General features: G+C 44.0%; 1 protein-coding gene across 5 annotated transcripts in view; it reads right to left on the reverse strand.

The window, feature by feature from the left end:
- The window catches only part of FBXO34 (F-box protein 34), a 40,259-nt gene that overhangs the window by 18,280 nt on the left and 6,811 nt on the right, over positions 1 to 15,168 (reverse strand). For 2 of the 5 annotated variants that reach the window (XM_076345711.1, XM_076345710.1), the window contains exon 2: positions 7,352 to 7,430. The exons of 1 other annotated variant lie outside the window; for it this stretch is intronic. The gene's annotated coding sequence lies outside the window, so the exon portion shown is untranslated. Of the gene's footprint in view, positions 1 to 2,366; positions 2,503 to 6,495; positions 6,532 to 7,351; positions 7,431 to 15,168 lie in introns of those variants that run through there. 2 more of the 5 variants (XM_076345713.1, XM_076345715.1) reach the window with 2 other exon arrangements.

Here is a 15,168-nt window from a genome sequence, read left to right on the forward strand (position 1 = left end):
GCTGCGACAGCTAATAAATTGACCATCACATGGCCTGCCTGACAGTAATTACTCACCAGTTAGCCTGTAATAGTTTGTTAGTGATCCAGCAGCACGGCATAACGACCCACTCTAATTCTTCAAGTTCCCTTTGCCTCTTTCGTGGCAGCTCTTATAACACAGTGAAAATAACCCCATTTGCAATACTCCTCTGATTACAAGCGTATCTTTGAAACTATGTACTCCAGCATAGGACTGGCTATTTTATCGGCATATACTGACAAAGTAAAATGTCAGCACGAAACCAAAAAGCTCATACTCGACACTATATAGGCAAGAAGTCCCCCTGCACCATGGCACACAATGCACAGGAATAATTGCTTCTGTACATCTCTCCATGGGGTATTAAATGGCTTCTAAAGTAGAAGACCAAACCTACAGCTAACTTCTACATATCCAGTAAATAAATAAATACAGTTCCTTCTTTAGAATTTTGTTAATAAGGAAAACCCCACAGCAGGTGACCCAATGTAAAACACTAAATTTGTCAGCTTTGAAACTTAAAGCCGTATTTAATTCAGTGAATTAACTGGTTTATCTGGCTCTGCTTTTGGACCAGCCTTCGGGCCGATAGTTCTCCTTTCAGAGAGACCGCCCCATATACCCTGATCATAGGTCCAGCCCTAAATAGTTTAGCAGAATAAGGGGTAATTCATTTTTGTTTACTTCTGTGGAATCTTACCCTTTAACCAAAAGGTTATGTTGTGGATTTCTCTGTCCTATCCACTGTGGATACCTTCTCAACAAAACACAGGCACAAAACAAAACAAAAAAACACACCACCACCACCACCCCCAAAAAAAACACAACGAAACAAAAGCCACACACACTCACAAAGACTCAAAGCAGAACGACATTATTTTGTCCACATGGATTCGTTCTGTCAATCCACTGCAGAGTTAAGAGGTTACAATATTCACTAGGCATCTCTAAAGCATCCAGTTTTTTACATTTTCCAAATGTACAAACGCTGAACTCTGAAATTTCAAATTTATAGGTCAGCAGTTTACAAAAAAATTCTGCTCTGCTAACTTAGGAACACAGTTATACTAAGTGTACCCAAGTTCAGGACAGATTTCATGTAAAAGGAAGCTCAAACTATTTTTCACAGAACATTTTATAACAAAGTACATCATTACATCTGCTGAGGACAGAAAACTTCCAACAGAACAGATTCATTAGAAGCATCTAAAAACAACCCACCCAGCCAGAAACAAACAAGACACACCACCACCCACACCCTCTCAACAAGCTTTGGCTTCACTGATCTTTCCAGTGGTATCTTATAAAACAAATCAAAAAGGCCCTAAAGAACAGGCTACAATCTGAGACAAAAGAAAAAAAAAAAAAAAAGACTAATTAGCATCAGGTTCTAACATGGCCTCTGTGGGAGGAGGTCATGGCTGCCCCGGACCCTTTCTAGCTGGCTCCACCACGACCCACCGCAGGACACAGCTGAGGCCATGAGCCAAGTGACTGGCACCGCTGGGGAAACATATTTAAGAAAGGGCAAAACACACCCGACAGAGGGGGGGGGACGATGACACCCACCAAGGTCAGAGAAGGCAAAGGGAGGAGGTGCTCCGTGGCAGGGCAGGCATTCCCCTGCAGCGAAAGGGGAGAGCAAAGGTATTGGTTTAATGTTTACCTTCTTGTTTCTCACTACCTAAGTCTACTTTAACTGGTGATAAATCAATTTTTTCCGTTTTGCCCTGACTTTGTCTCGGCCCAGAAGCTTCCTAAGCCTATTTGCCACCCTGTGCCGCTGAGGAGGGGGAGTGAGCGAGCAGCTGGGTGGGCTGTTGGCCAAGGCTAACTTTTCACAAGATCTAAAAAAAATTAAAAGTTATTCTCACTCTGCCGTTAAGTGCTGGTGCTGTTTAATTGACACCACACGCAAGAATCATACATTTTCAATTAGACTGCACATTAAAGGCTGCCAATCTTCACTCTTCATTAGAAGATTAATCTGTCACGGTGCCGGAGACATTTGCTCACTACAGGCAGGATGAGGCCCCAGCGTTTCAATCCAGCAGCATATTTTTTGCCTACCGTCGTGCATTGTGCTAGCATCTCTCCAACAGCTCCAGGCCTGCAGCACAGAGTCATACACGTGCGTGGCAAGGAAACGGGACAGCAGGGTGTCAAAAGCCGGCAAAACAAAGATGTAATCCAAACCAGTGACAGAAGGGATAACACAGCAATGCCGATGAGGCTCACAACGGCACTTGGCACAACGCCACAATCAAAGAAGACCCCCTAGTTATCCGTCATGCAAAACTAGGCGCTTGCAGCCATCGCGCGGCAGAGCTTGTCCAAGCACGTACAGCTCAGCAGGAGCAGGCACAGGGAGGAAACAGCGCATCGGTGAGCGGAGCTGGGGCCACACAAACGCAGGTGAACGATCCAGGAAACAGCATCTGGATGCGGAAGATGTTTCTCACCACTAATCTGCTTTGCAGCCTGCAAAACACAGAACCTGCTTAAAGAGACCAGAAAGGATTTTGAACGCTCAAAAGCACAGGCGCGTGACCAGTGACATGCTAAGGCTAAACTGCTTAAGATGAAGACGGAAGGCAGGCAATAGTACACGCTAAAAATCTTTCCCAGCCAAAGTATCTGCTTGGTTTTATACAAATTCTTGAAAGAACATCATACACAGAACATCTTCTGCTGAACTAACTCAGTTACAGATAAGCTTGGGGTTTTGGCAGATAAACTGCAGTAGAGACCAACATTAAATACGGTATCTTTGTGCATGATTGTTTCGGAAGACTGTTTAAAAATCTAAGCTAATTTTGAAACCTACCAATTCTGCGGATCTTAATCTTTTTTTGGCTACACTTTTAAAGACTTTTTTCCCTTAATAGCTCAGAGCTACTTGAAGTAAAAAATAGTTTTATATTTTCAGAGCTTTGTAGTTGATACACCTAGCAACTAACACAATTGAATTTTCAGAAATTCCAAGCATAGCATGAATTCAGCTGTAATTCATTCTTTAAAGAAAAAAGAAAGGCCCCAAAATAGCATCTAGATTTCAGTAAAGGATAGCTTCTGCACGCTCAAGCGCCTTGGTGAGAACTTTTGCTGCAAATCTTTCACTTTTCACGCTTCATCTTCAAAACTCAGTAGCACAGACCTACAACAGGACACCAGAAATAATTCTGGTGCGATTCTTTCCAGGTAATGACCATTTTAGAAGTATGAACTTTCCTAGAAGTTCATCTGAAAATACCAGATTCAGGTTTGTTTCACACTACTTTTAAACTTATTAATGCAAAACCAGCTTTATAAGCAAGACAGACAAGGAAAAATATCTGTATTGCTTTCTAACTCCGCATTCTCCCACTGCTCCCCCCCAGTACAGTCAATATTCTCTTCTCAGGGTTTCCTCCTCTTGGACAAAACAGAGAAAGTATGAATGAGAAGAACCGAATCAGCAGGAGACTAAGCAGAAAATAAGGTACCCACAACTGTGTTTTAAAAAGGATGGTTTAAGTGAACCAAATTTTGAGCCGGGGACTGTTACTGTACTGTGAAAATACTCAGCACATTTTTAGGCTCCCCGGCGGAGCAGCTGGTGTGAGCACACCATACAGCAGAAGACCACAACCTTACGAATCAAACATGCCAGCTCCAGAGCTCCTCCTCACCACGCTGGCTTTCGTCAACGAATTGCTACCAAATCCCTCTCCCAAAAGCCAGCTGAAGTTTGCCAGCCTGAAAACTAAATCACCAAGACCCATCAGCTTGATCTCTCACCATTTAATATCTCTTATCAACTCTCTGTGAGCTTGCAGGAAATAGTTTCAAACAGCTCCCTCAAGAAAATAAGTTTCAAGCCTTAGTTTTTCCATTCCGAGCCATCCCTGCACTATTTCATAGCTCTGATAATTGTACCACTGACTAACCTCCAACTGGGAATAGCTGTTTTTATCATCACTATTAAAAACAGTCCCTCACACTGTTAGGAATCTGGAAACTCATTGTAGCTGCATCCCACCCTTCGGCCTCTCAAAACACTACAGAGCGATGAAACTATGTGCTGAAACCAGAGGATCCCTGTGCTGAACAACTCCTGTAATTTCTGGGTAATTACAACTGCTTCCTAAGCAAAGGCAGCCATGGAGGTTTGGTTATTGATTTTAGAGGGGCAAGCAGCGTGAGATCTTAGAAAGTCAAAGTGAACTTAAGAGTTTTCCATACTGGACTGGGAAAGTCAAATTATTTTTAGAAGTGTAGCAGTGAGGTGCACACATTCACCCAGTTTTGTAGTTGTGGTTATTTTAAAGTAAAAAGATTCACTTGCAGGTTTCCTTTCCTAATACTACATTATCTTGTTTTTTTAAACATTAGCCAGAAGAGTGACTGACGGCTCTCAGAGAAGTAGCAAGATGGGGAAAAAAAAAAAAAAAGTTGAAAGAAGAATGGATTTAAAAAACAGCTTTTAATTATCTGAAGGTACGGTTGCCAAGTAGACAGCAAAGTGGCTGTGCATCACATACAGACAGGAAAATTCCCCCAGGTTTATTTCACAGTCAATTACAGTGGATTAACCTATTAGTAAGAGCAAAATACATTTTTTTTTTTTAATGCAAGTTTCAACAACTTGAAAAATCATTGCTGATCCTGTGTATCAAAGTACGAGTGGCAATCTGTTTTATCGCACTTCCAGTCATCACAGTCCATAAACACACCCTACAAGCAACCTCTCCTTCTTTTTTAACGCATCTTCTGTCATTATTTCCTTCTCGGGGAACGGCATCCCTCTTGGCTTCCTGCTTTCAGTATCATTTTATACATCCATCATGATATTTCTTTATTGTTGTTAAAGACAAGCATCAAACACCTCCAACCCCTTTTATACACAACCTTACACTAACTCACAGGTGTTTATATTATTCACTTCTGCCTCTGCGAGATGTCACCGTACAACGTATTTGTCAAACAGAAAAGCATCGCGGCACCGAAGAGCAGCAGCTTTCCAGGATCCCTGTGCTAAATACTGGGTGTGCCTACTTTTGTTTGGTATCAAGTTCCTCATGCTGGCTCCGCTGCAAGAGCGAACTGCATGGATAGTTAAGTTTTTCCCCACCTCCAAAAACATCTGTTCCTTTTCTAAGTTCTCCAGACTTCCTTCCCCTTTACGGTATCACAAAGCCTCTCTTTTTAGCACGGCTGCCTTCTTGATAGTTCATCACCATTATCTTCTTATCCGCTGCAGAGCAGTGTGAATCACTGAATCTTGCAGAGCTTCCAGCCCTTTCAGCTCAAGGCCAGGCACCGAATTCAAGCATCCTGATTTAGAGAGAGGGTTGTTAAAAACTCCTTCCCCTGCCTCTTTTTTAACACTCTACAGCTTCCTGTCCTGGGAGGCAACCAAACTACTATAAGAAATGCCAGTTTCTGTTAAAACATCCTCAATTCCTGTGACACTGAACATTTAAAACAATTACGTTGCTTCCAAATCTTGTGCTAGAACAGCCTTTATTCCACAAAGTGCAGAGATGAGCAAAAATTACTTCAGCACGAAGGAGTTTTAGTTAGTTATTTGCTGAATCCCACAGCATTTCAAGTTAACATTCAGGCTTGGCACGACCGACCATCCGCTCAAACACACAGCACAATCTCACTCCTCAAAACCCCACTGTTCAACCTACAGGCACTTTTTTTTTTTATTTTAAGGGTGCATCAGCTGCTAACTGAAAGTAGGAATGCTTCATTTAGCACACACACTTGTTAAACTGCTCACAGCATGCAAATAAAATACCGCATTGTGCAAAAGCCATTCAGTCTCCCCATCCGTAGATATGAGCAATGGAACCGCGTCCAGGAAAGAGAAACTTGGAACAACATGCAAATATTTCAGTCCCTTATTCCCAATATTGATATACTACACTAAAGCCCACATCCCTGTCATGCCGAGGGGTGACCATGTTGAGAACCTCCTGTGCGTAACGGGTGGGAAAACGACCATTATCTGTCTCGTCCCAGTACTGCACCCTTTTATTTGTAGTTATTACTGCAAACTGCTTTTTTTTCCAGACAATGGTTGTGTTATTATAGGTACCTTCATGCCGTGCCAAAGCACATACACACAGCAATTCAGAACAATCAGCCTTGTTTTCATGGGAGCAAAGGTTGCAGCCAAATGAAATGGGTGGAGATCACATTAAACAATCTTGGAATCTGCTAATAGGATATAGGAAAATGTGACCATAATGCAGATGCAGAGTTCCCCTTTCACCTTCCAATGTTATGTATAAAATAAAAGCTTTGGAAAACCAATTAAACTGTTTGAACAACATTAAGCAAGTCGAAGTGTTCCCAGTGTGCTTACAAGACCACTGAGAAGTTCTTTAAAATTAAAACAAGAAAGTGCCCTGTCAAAGCTCTGAAACCAGAGAGCAAGTTTCCCCACCCCAGAACACCACCTGTTTAAAAGATACAGGATACCTGCAAGATGTCTGCTTATCCACGGTAAAAAGCAGCTCATCACGATGACGGTTCCTGACTTAAAGACATGACCAGCCCCTCCTCTGTCTAAGAGGGGAATTTTCATACTGAAGCACCTTGCTTGGTCAGCTGTAACCCGCATTCCCCTTGTTTGCTTTTGAGATGTGCATTAGTCAGCTTTCTCCTTCACAAATCTGATCGTGCCTCTGCATGATCATACGCTGAAGTCATGTCCTTGAGTCTGTGACATCAGTCTGTTGCCATGGTAACGTACAGGGCAGTCCAAAAATTCAGTATTATGGCATCACTGCGGGATCAGACAGCAGAGCAAGCCAACGCCTGAGAGCTGGTTAATGCAGCACAAACAGCTAAGACATTTCAATCTAAATGTTAAAGTGTTACTGCACTTTATCATGATATTCTTCATAAATACAGCTAGAAGCCTCTCGTCAAGAAAGACGATCCAGAAGGTCATTAAGTTGAAGAAAAACAGGCAAGCCATCATGCGTCACTAAAAAGAAGGGCAATATGTTTCCAAGGATGGCCACCAAGTATGAAGAAAGCTTAGCTCAGCTCTCTGAATAGAAACCACCATCTGTTCCTAAGGCAACACCAGACCTGCCTAAAGAGATCGTTCACAGAGAGACAGGGATGGCCCCTTGGCACCCCGGATCAAGTGCTGGGTTGCACGCAGTTTTCCTGGAAATCAGAGACCAGAGTGTCACAGCACTGTCACCCTTTTGGAAGAGACAGCATTACACAAGACATGGTTCTTCGATTTCGAGCTTTGAAGCAAAGATCAGTGCATCATTAACCCAACCTATAACAAAGCCATGTAGTTAAAAAAGGGTGGTACCTTCAAAGAGTTGTTATTCCATGTAGGGTTAGACATTACAGTTCTGTAGGTTTCTTGCACACTCACGAGAATGGCATTTCTGAAGAGCAAAAGGGAAGGAAAAAGGAAATTAGTTACACGTTCACGGTGTTACAACTACTAAGCAGCTCTTAAAACCCAAAAGATCCGGTTTGCCCAATGCAAAGGGCACGTGGGAAAAACAATCAATGCATTGCCGACATGTGGAGCACCACCAGTTCAAGGAGGTCTTCAGTGCCGACTGACCGAGTACACCCCGAAAAGAGCCCAGCAACTACAGTCGAAGGCGGCTGCCCTGCCACACGGAGAAGTCCCACTGGGTGGCTGGGCAGAAGCTGCTTTGGCATCGTGGGAGCCCAGGCTGCAGGGACAGCAAAGAGGAAAGACCACAAAGCTCTCACTAGCCGTGCTGGACCCCTTTCTTTACCCGTTCCTCCATTCACGTCAAGCACACGTGTTTAGGGGTCTGGGTGCGGACTTCCCAGTCACTGCTCTTACACCCAAATTCCTCAAGACCCTTGAGTGCCACTGCTTCTGCATGTTCAGCCTCTGCAAACCCAGCCACTCCCCGTACGCTTGACTAGTTTCAGTTCACCTCCTTCTGCTTTCTCTTATTAATCCACGCGTCTCCTATAACTCACTCAACACTTCCTTCTGCAAAGCTGACCTCCATCCTTCCTATAACCTCAGGCGCACCCACAATTTCTTAACAGTGCCATTAACAAGCTGCAGGCACAACAAGGAACATTTCACGTTCCCTACACGGATGTAACCCTCACCCTCTCCTAACCCCTCCACCCAGGTCCCTGGCTATAATTACCCCATGCTGCGTTATCTAATACCAAACACAAGGCTCCGGGCTGGGAACCATTGTTTATTTGTCTCTGCAATGCCACACACCCCAGTGGTGTTGTATAAATAAATTCCACAACCTGTTTGAGCCTGAGCTTGATTCAGACCTGAATTATACCAGTTTCTAAATGACTGGTGCAAATACCTTCACTTGCTCCCCGCTCACTTTAGCAATACCGACTTACACAACCAGCCACCACAGGCAGCTCCAGTGCCAAACATCACGACACCTAATTGCTCCTAAGGACCACAACTGCAGAGAAAACAAAAATTAAATCCCTCACTTTTAAAAACAAATTGCAAATTATAAAGGGAAGAAGAGACAGGCAAGAGGCACACTGCTCTCAGCATGAGGACACCTGAATGACAAGTTCCATGTGCAAACGTCACCTCCCAGCCACCAAAGCATCCAGGCTTTGCCCCAACCTCAGCCCTTAAACACCCAGCAGGTTACCAAGTTGCAAGTCTGAAGTACCACAGGGCCAAGATTCTGGAGGCAACTCTAAGCCAAATGGATTTCAGAGCAAAATAAAGCCAGCAGGCTTCATCTCCATGGAGCTCCCGCAACATAACATAACATAGGCTGAACAAGGTACCAGGGGCAGAGGTCTTACTTATTAACTACCTAGTAAATTCAGATTAAAGTCGGACAGCTTTTCCCCTCCCTCACATAAAGATCAGATGCTATCCAGCCCTGAGGAATCAATCCAGCTTCTGCAATAAGGAAAACTTGCTCACAGCTACATGACACCACACACAATCTACAGGATTGTGGCTCTTCAGGTACTCATTAAACTTCTTCCCCAGAAAAGTTTCCAGTACCAGATAATTTGTCTTCGATTCATTTTCTACAGTCAGGATGGACCATAACTAAGTGCTGGATATTGAAGCACACGAGTGTCCCAGTGCACCCATCCCAGCTCATGAACACACCAACGCAAAAACCTGTGGGCACTCATCATCTACCCTCCCAGTCACGCGTGCTAATTCAAGCAACCATACGTTGCTTCAGAGGGGCGATCAAACCCCCAAGCCAAACACAAGAAGGAGAGGAAGGAAGTACTGAGGCACACTTCAACCATTAAGAGGTAAATAAAGACCAGAGAAGAGCCAAGGCTGGGTGGCTGCCATGGAAGCTTGGTTAACAAACTTCAAGAGGAGAAGTGGAGCACGGGGAAGGCAACTTCACCATCCCAAATGGCCACAATAGCCCTGCCAACTTGAACAGACCCAAGGGCAATTCCAAAATACTAAGCACAGCGCTGGGAAGGCGAACAGACCATTTTGAGACATAGGATTAGCTTTTTTAGTGGAGAAAGGGAACACAACCGCACAACAACTACGGAAGCAGAATCCAGCACTGTGGGTTTGAGACATCTGTGAGAGACACCATTTTATCAGCCAGCAGTCCACCTCAGCACAAAAGATGCCAAGCTCTTGCTCTAAGCAGTGGTGTTTACCCTCATCATAAGCATACAGGTGGAGGACCTTCACCCACTCGTAGGAAGGGGCTGTGCTTTGCAGACCCTTCCTCACTACCCAGCTGAATCTCCTGTCCATAGGCGAGTCCCTTTCCACCTCTATTACCCTCAGAGCAGGTTGACCAGCATGAAAAAAAAATTACTGCAGCCCATCCTTTAGTTTCTTTTCCCTACAAAGGCAAGGCCCCAGGCATCTTCAAAAAAGGCAGCAGGGCACCCATGCTCCCACACGAGACTCATGTGTCCTACAACCTTCTCCCAAGGAAACTGTGGCTAAAAACAGGCTGGGTCAGGCAGCCCTGCTGCCAGATAGTGCTCCAGGCTTGAACCTAGTTTTTATTTAGGCAATACCCGATCCAAACTGCCAGCCTCCTGTCCCTGCAATATCGGAGGCTAAAAATGGATCCAGGAGTCTGATCGGCTACAGATTTTCACAGGAATAAAGTATTTTCCCCCTATACAAATAAGTAAGTACCTCCTTAAAAAAAGGTGATGCAGTTCATCTCATTAAAAGAAACCATATTGTTCTTATCAAAGCATGGATCCACTCCAGTGCACAATGCACAGACCAGTTTGCAAAGCATGTTTGGGTCCTTCCCTCTGAAAGCCACCCTATAAATGCAAGGCCCGACTAAGGGGACTTGTACTCTTTAATTCTTTCAAATTCACCACCACTTCACCTTAAGTTATTCCAAGAGCTTAACGCTGCAGTTGGATCCGTACCGAGTCGCTCTACATGATCAACCCCATCGGCCAAGTTACAACCAACACAACCAAGCCCAAACTTACAAAAACTATCAACATTAAAAAAGTGTATTACATTTTCTTTCCCCAAGACGTTTTACCCGTCAACAAATATCTGTCTTAGCGGGCTACCATCCTCCCATCGTCCTGACTTGAGTTACCGTGCTTGCAGCAAAAAGCAGCGAGAGCCAAGAGCACTCTGCCTGGAGTCCACACAGAGCCTGCAAGAACAGACCCCCTTTGGGGCAGCGACAGTTGAGTTTGATTTAATGTGAAAACAAACTACTTTTCCATTCAAGTCAAAAGCAGAGACAAAGAATTGTATGTGGCTCAGAATGCAGAGTCAGCTGTCTTTTTAGGAATAGATCAGATTTAACAGTTCTATGGCAATTCAGAAAAAGCTACCCTGACAAGAGTTTAAGCTCTGCCCCGTACTACGCTATGCAAAATCCACTCTTCTGTGGTGCTCTCACAGCCTTAAGCCGGTACCTCAAACTCATCATCTTTCAGAAACATCAGTTCCAAGAAGGCATTTTATCAGGATTCAACCTGATGCACAAGTGCACTTTTATCCTCTTTCAAAGAAAGATAAAAACCCTCTCTGAACCTCTGCCCAATAATTCTCTTTTGCATCATACCGGCTGCATCTAAGGCCATGTCTGGGGGACCAAAACTATGCAATTCTGCTCCAAACTCGTCAGCCTGACCACTCTCACCACAGGGACTCGTAGTCTGAAGCAGCAGACTTGGTAGCGGAGGTGTGCTCGGGCTGTTTTACTTGACTATTCAGGGCCTGATGCAGACAGAGAAACTAATTAACAGGTATGACTATGGAAAGGAAATACAATCTAAACGCTCATTGGTTTATATCTAAACCCTTTGAGACATCTAACATCAAAGCTAAACAGATCTTCACCTGGCAAAGTACTTGGAGAGCCTTCAACTGAAGCTGCCAGGTAAGGGAATGCAGTGTTTTAGGGTATTTTTGGTACATACACTGGGGACACACCTCTAACATGCACAAAGCCCAGAGAAGCATCATGACAGCTGAAAAAAACCCCTTTGTCCTGGCTAACATTCACATAACGAAATTACAATTTCACTCCAGGGAAAAAGGAAAAAGCACTTAAGTTTTGTTTAGATTAAAGTGCTGCAAGCCACACCACTTATCTGCTATCAGAGCAGACTGCAGGGCTGCTCCAATGATTATTCAGTAATGAAGTAACTGGAATTGGAAGGTATGCAATTAGTCCCGTCTCCTCTTCCTCCTCCCCCCCCAAAAAAGAAAAAAACACCAGCACAGACGTTATCACCTCTCCCTCCAGCTCTGCTACCCTCGTCACTTAAAATACCTACAAAGCAAAGCAGGGCTGTCGCTTACAAGCTGCTAACAAGCCTGGCTTGACCCTGACTGGCAGCAAAGGTGATATTCTCAGCATCTCCCCAGAAGAAAGTTACTGGTTTACTTAATGGGATGTTTTCTCAAGTACCCACACACATGCATATATTAAGCTTAACATGCCTGCATTTAGCTGTTCCAGTAAAAGCACACCAGTTTTCAGAGAAAAAAGAAAAAAGCGTTGCTGCTCCTACTAGCTTGAAGTTAAAGCATCTCTCGCTAATCCTCCTGGGCACGACCACTGTGAAGTGAATATATTAAACTCAGGACACGGGTATCACTTGCTGGCACTCTGTCTACCTTTACTGACTCCAGCCTGAAAACACTGGCTCATTTTACCTGAGCAATTCGCACCCTACCTTCCCTTAAAGAGTTGCACTTTGTAAAGTGGCATACGCAGCTTCTTCCATAACTGCGGCTAATATATAGAAGACTCAGAAAAGCCCCAGACACCCCAAAGCCAAATGGCAACTCACAGTAAATCCCTGCTTCCAAACTGCAATTCTGATACAATTATATCTTGACATTTATTCATGCTCAAAAGCTCGCTCATCCTCCCCTCCACCCCAGCGATACCAGTTGGTCTAATTAAAGACATGCCTTCTCCCAACAGCCTCTGCCTCAGGTATATCCCAGTAAAGTTTCTCCATCTGTGATCACCGACTTCTACATATACTTTTTTTTTTTTTTAATCTCTAGGCTTCTTCAAATGGAAAGCAGCCTGACAGACTCCTCGGTCCTTAACTGCCTTTGTTCTGCCTGGACAGCCACCTGATGAAAAACAATTCCTTGCTGGTATGCTGCGACCCAAGTAACACAAGGGAGGGCTGGGGGCAGGCAGGATTCCCCCAGCCCTAAAAAAAGAATTTAAAAAAAAAAAAAACAAACTCAAACCTTACAACCTATATTAATGCAGCTAGCAACATCAATGAACTTGCTCCGTATAGCTCCACTACGAATGCAACAATTTTACACTCAGATTAAGTTCCTTGACTTTTTTCCAAGTTAAGTTCTTCCCAACCTCTTAACAATGTTTTCCCAAAGTCGAATGAGCCATAGCTGCAGGACGCTCTGGTGCCTTCACTTCCTTGGATTCAGTCAGGCCAGGGATGAAGCTGTGTTAACTTCACAAAATCCATACACAACCTTTTCCTCGCTGGCTGCATCTACTGATCCAGAAGAGGAAAAAGGGGGGGGGGAACCAAACCTTTTAAGGCAAGAAGAGTATGCAGAATGCTGCAGAGACGTTTGCTACAAAGGTATGTAAACTACTACTATTTATCCTACAATTTACCCCGAAGCCTACAGCTGACACATCAGCGGACACCATTTTAACAATCCCATAAGCTGTTAAAGCCTAACAAAGCAATCATTAGGAAAACTGGTTTAGTCCACTGTTGGTGGCATCCCATGTGCCATCCGCGGAGGGAGCGTGACTCAAACCGCCCTGAGCTCCCGTTCGCAGCACAGGCTGTAAAGCTGCACTAAAAGAGAATTCCCAGTCACTTGTACCAAAGCCACGTCTCCAACTGCTTCTGCTGCGAGACCAATTCAAAACAAATTATATATTTTAATATGACTACATCTGCAGTCCTACTGCATCTAAAAAAATTCATAAGCTTTAAGAGAAATACAGGGATTTTTTTTTCTTAACACCATGGAAGATGGATTCATTGCTATCAGTAATCCTCCCACAGCCCAAATTTCAGAAGTGGTAGCAGATTTACTTAGATTTCAGACGCATAAAGAAGCACTCTTTGCATCACTTCATTCATGTGTTTATTAAGATAAAGTTACCTCATTAAAAAAAATGACGGTAAAGTCCCATCCTTCTTTAGAAAAGAAATTAAATGGGGAAAAAAGTGAGAAACCAAGTCTGTCCCACGCTTGATGGCAAGCTCTGGTGCCCTGATGGTTAAACCGAGGTCTAGAAACCCATTTCCAGAGGACAGGCTTTCCTTAAAGCGTTTTTTTTTTTTTAGACTTCACTTACAACGTCCTTGACATTTGTCTCAAGCTACCATACCTTGCACACCCTGGCTGTTCAGCAGTGGAATGCCCGGGGTGCAAACGCCCTGCGCAGGGACAGCGCTCCTCTCCCCAGGACGGGGACACGTGCAGGCGGTCAGGAAGGCAAATGAATGAGAAAGTCGCAGGCACAGCGATAGGCAGCGATACCAAAGCAAGAGCAGCCTAGTAGCAGGAGGATAAGGGGCAGCGCTGCATACATGTTTACAGGGAGCTTCTCTCAACCTCAGGAGTCAGGACAGGAGGAAGCACAAAAGGCTTGAAGGCATAAATACATTAAAACCGCAGTCCCAACGCCAGAGCGGAGGCTTCACGATGGAAAGGATTTTTACGCTTTGCAATAAAGACTTAGGTGAGGCACAGTTCAGAACAAAGACCTCAATGAAGAGCTTCATAAATCAAAAAGGAACTGGGTTGCCTCTGGAAGCTCGTGAGCCGGTGAACACAAACCCCAATTCGACGCTAGCTACTACCACTCGATACACAGCAAGTCCTGTTTGAACCCAGTGTCCAAACTCTTTTTTAAAATATAGCCTCCAGTACGACACGCTGCAGAAAGCCAAACCACAGGCACAAAACAAGTTAGTCTGCAGTTCAGATACAACAGAAAATTATTTCACATACCTAGATGCAGAGGGATAGCCGCTGCCTTTGATGCTACAAGAAATTTTGGTCTTAAACTGCCCAAGGACTTCAAGATTGCTTGCTGGGCTGCAGAGCAGCAACACCCAAGCCTACGCATACACACGAACATAATTACGCCTGGTCTTTTTCAGTGATGTTAGCATGCAAAGAAAATAATAGCATGTACAAAGAAATCTCTAGAGTGACTTACAAGCAAGATTTTATGCTTGGCTTTCCTCCAGTTACAGAGGAATTAAAGAGCCTAGCAATATAACCCCGTTCATCCCAAGGAAGAAACTGCATTCTTAAGTGATCAACGGAATAAGAGGGAGGAGGAAAGAGGGATAAAGACATGGGACTGCAGCTTCACATAGCAAAATAGGAAGTTTCTTACAGTGCTGAGACAGAAAGCGGGCTAAGACCGTAACGCAGAAAGAATAGTTCAAATTTTAAAATTAATCCAGTCTATTGCATCCAAAAGAAAATTAGCCAGTAAATAACAGCATTTCAATAAAGCAGACAGTATTTTTTGCTATAAAATTCCAACTATTTTAATATTTTACAGATTATACACCTCTTCCAACTGGCAACCAGCAAAACCAATAAAAGGAGGAGGTCACACAAACAAAAGCAAACCAAGTGGAAAAGGCATTGCGAGACACCTTGAGAAG

The sequence above is a fragment of the Aptenodytes patagonicus genome, chromosome 7 (assembly GCF_965638725.1).
Source record: "Aptenodytes patagonicus chromosome 7, bAptPat1.pri.cur, whole genome shotgun sequence".
Taxonomy (NCBI): Eukaryota; Metazoa; Chordata; class Aves; order Sphenisciformes; family Spheniscidae; genus Aptenodytes; species Aptenodytes patagonicus.